Source organism: Meleagris gallopavo, chromosome 19, assembly GCF_000146605.3.
Source record: "Meleagris gallopavo isolate NT-WF06-2002-E0010 breed Aviagen turkey brand Nicholas breeding stock chromosome 19, Turkey_5.1, whole genome shotgun sequence".
In the NCBI taxonomy this organism is placed as follows: domain Eukaryota; kingdom Metazoa; phylum Chordata; class Aves; order Galliformes; family Phasianidae; genus Meleagris; species Meleagris gallopavo.
Window position 1 is genome coordinate 7949928 of NC_015029.2, and position 3234 is coordinate 7953161.

The 3234-nt window shown below is 52.5% G+C and overlaps 1 protein-coding gene and 1 long non-coding RNA gene across 3 annotated transcripts in view; one reads left to right on the forward strand and one right to left on the reverse strand.

Annotated features, from left to right (window-relative positions):
* The first annotated feature begins 2144 nt into the window (after positions 1-2144).
* The window catches only part of NACC2 (NACC family member 2), a 15303-nt gene continuing 14213 nt past the window's right edge, over positions 2145-3234 (forward strand). Inside the window, exon 1 of one of the 2 annotated variants that reach the window (XM_010721018.3) lies at positions 2145-2376. The gene's annotated coding sequence lies outside the window, so the exon portion shown is untranslated. Of the gene's footprint in view, positions 2377-2408; positions 2496-3234 lie in introns of those variants that run through there. The other variant, XM_010721019.3, reaches the window with a different exon arrangement.
* Positions 2502-3234, reverse strand: part of LOC104913692 — a 2311-nt gene continuing 1578 nt past the window's right edge. The window contains exon 3 of the long non-coding RNA XR_795558.3: positions 2502-3087. This is a non-coding gene — a long non-coding RNA (uncharacterized LOC104913692). The remainder of the gene's footprint in view (positions 3088-3234) is intronic.

Genomic DNA, 3234 nt, shown 5'->3' on the forward strand with positions numbered 1-3234 from the left:
GGCATCCCGGTGGCACCATCCCTGAGCCCCATCCCCACACCTGTCCCCATGCCCTGACCCAATGCCATCTTTCCATGGTGCACTCCATGCAGGGACAGGACAGGGGGAGCAGCAGGGGGAAGTTTAGTGCTGCTGTCATGTAATCCCGCCGTGAATCAAAGCAACTTTTTACAAAACAAGATTCTCTCGCTGTTGCAAAAGAGCTTTGGGGAAATCTGGTTTTTGTGGTTAAGGATCTTAGTCTGATGCACAAGGAAAATTATGTGTAGCTTTTATTTGGCCCAAAGGATTCTTACAACATTATCCGTATTTCCTTTAATTTGTGGGATTTCTAGTAAATGGGCTTAAAAATAGGTCTGGGCAAAATGCCAGGGTACATATGAACAGCAAAAGGAAAGCACTGCACGCTGAGCAGCTCACTTTCACTTCTCCCTCAATGCCAGCTGCATTAACTGGGAAAAGGGAGTAAACACTCACCTTTTGGGGTTAAACGTAATTACCTCTCTGGAATTCTTTGGAGGTAGATACTGCAGAAAAGATGCATTTGCTGGGTAATGGAACACACGCAGTGTTTGTGTTGAGCTGGCAGTACGGCAGCAGGAGGGAGCAGTGGTGGTTGCTGGGCTGGCAGAGGGCTGGGAGCCCTCCAGCAATGGGCTGGTGGTGCAGGGCAGGGTTGGGGCAGAGCACAGCAGTGCTGTATACATGCAGTGTGTGGTGTGTGTGGTTCAGGGAGCCGGGAAGGTCTGAATGGGATGGTCCCACAGGCAGTGGTATGGGAATCACCTCCAGCATCCCCACTGTGCACGGAGCTGGGTGTGCTGGGGAGGTCCCAGCTGGGCACTGTGACAGCTGAGCCCATCCTTCAGGCTCACCCCTTCATGGTTAAGGTCTCCCAGAGAGCTGCTTTTGTTTTCCAAAGCCTGCAGTTGAGCTCACGGCTGCGGTGTTGCTGCAGGTTTGGGTGCAGGATGCTGGTGGGGATCCTGCTCCTAGAACAGGGTCACCCGGCTGCACCTGCTTAGAAAGCCTTTTGGATGTTCTTTTCCAAAAATAATTGCTTTGGGGATGATTTTTATTCTTTTTTTTTTTTAATTGTTTTAATGGAGAGGCAGCAAATTTAATATCTTCTGTCTTGGCTGTGTTGTGATTTACATTTGATTTTAGGCATAATTAGAAATGCAAGTAGAGCGCTTTGTGTTTTACCTCTGCTTCAACTATTTATGGCATGATATGCAAATGGAGCAAGCTATGAATATTAAAGATCAGAGCATGTTACCAAGTACCACTGCCTTGAAGGAGTTGGAGTACGGGCGCAGGCCGTGTTCCCTTCTCTGCAGGTCAGTCCACACCGCCTGCACGGCTGCAGTGCCATCATCGACCTTTCAAGGTGCTCTGCAGCACCAGGAGGGAATCTTCAATGTGTCTCACGTGCCAAAATGGAGCGGCTTCCTATGACTGCGAGCCCGAGGGAAGGGATCTTGCTGTTCTCACCGCTTAGACCTATTTACATAGCATTATTTTGGGTTTGTTGACACATCTGAAGTCGCGTGGAGAGAGGTCTTGCATTCTGGGCGGTGTGGGGCTGGGCAATGGGGCTGCGGGGCTTCAAATGGGGCTGCGTGTGCAGCGGGATGCGTGGGGGTGCAGGGGATGGGCTGTGGGATGCAGTGTGTTGTATATGGGGAGCAGGGAATGCCCCGAGGAGCAGCGTGCTTCTCGCCTCCGAGGGATTTAAATTACAAATTTTGACAGAGAAGATTGTCAGCAGTATTCAAAACAGAGCAGGAATTCTTTTGAAATGCCGTCGAGCTGCGCTGCAGCAGTTGGGAAGTTTGGCACGTGAGAATTTGGCCCAGGAGCTGCTGCCAGGGCTTTTTGTCCTTTAAAACTCACTTCATCTGTATGCAGCGTCCCGCACTGCCCAGCGCAGCACTGGGCTCAGCATGTGAGGCTGCTGGCCTGTGGGGCCGGAGGTCCTCCTGTAACAGCCACAGCTAGCTTTGTGCCTGTGTGTTAAAGAAAAGAAGGGTTTGTTGGTGCTTGTGGCCACGCATAGAAAAACCAACCAACAAACCAAGTAGGGATTTGGAATCGACTTGTGATCGGCTGGATCATTTATCCGTAATCATTAATTGTACGTCCTGTTGATGGGCTGACGTGTGCTCGTTGGCATTAGGCTCAGTTCCATCTGCAGCGTCACATGAACATGAGCCAGCAGTGTGCCAGGGTGGCCGAGGAGCCAGCAGCGTCCTGGCTTGTGTCAGAAGAAGTGCAGACAGCAGGAGGTGATCATTGCTGTGCACCTGCAGTGCTGTGTTCGGTGCCGGGCCCCTCGCTGCCAGAAACACGCTGGGGCCCCAGATGTGTCCAGAGGTGGGCAGGGGCTGCGATGGGTCGGAGCACAGCGCTGTGGGATCTGGGCTGGGTCAGTGTGGAGGAGAGGGGCTCAGGGGAGACCTCATCTATCCTACAGCTCCTGGAAGGAGGTCGTGGTGAGTTGGGACCCCTCTGCTCCCAGGTGACAGCGATGGGATGAGAGGTGATGGCCCACGGTGTGCCAGGGGAGGGTCGGGTTGGGTGTCAGGGAGCAGTGCTCCTCAGAGGGAATGGTCGGCACTGGCATAGGATGACCGGGGGTGGTGTGGGGGTTGGGAGTGGGCTTGGGGATCCACAGGGGATTTTCTGACCTCTGATTTTATGGAAGGCTGGCGTTGGCCCTGCTGTGCAAACTTCATGTGTCTGCTCAGGGGCTGTGGGTGCACACAGTGCTGTGGGGCTGCAGTGGGGCGAGGGGCTGGGACCGACCTTCAGGCACCTCCAGCCCCGCAGAGTGCACCTTCCTTATCTGCAAGCTTATCTTTCCATTAAGGATCAAGCTCAGATGCAATTGTAGCTTCACTTTAGAGAGCACTAAAAGTTTAATGTAGAAACATTTTCCTTCGCCAGAACTTTTTGGCAGCGTCGTTCCCTGGTGCTAAAATTCCTCCAGAAGCGCAGCGCTCCGGAGCTGCAGGGACGCACTGCCCTCAAAGGGTTAATGCCATCATCCCGACTGCTTTTCCTTTTTAAAGCAAGGAGAAAAATCTGCAGGCAAAAGTCATTAATCAGAGGCAGAAATGGAAGCAAAGTTTCCCTCCCCTCTGCAGTTTGGTGGCGGTAGGCTGTGCAGTAATTGAAAAGTAAAGCAATGGAATTATCGGCTCCTGTCCAAACGGAGCACGACTTTTCCCT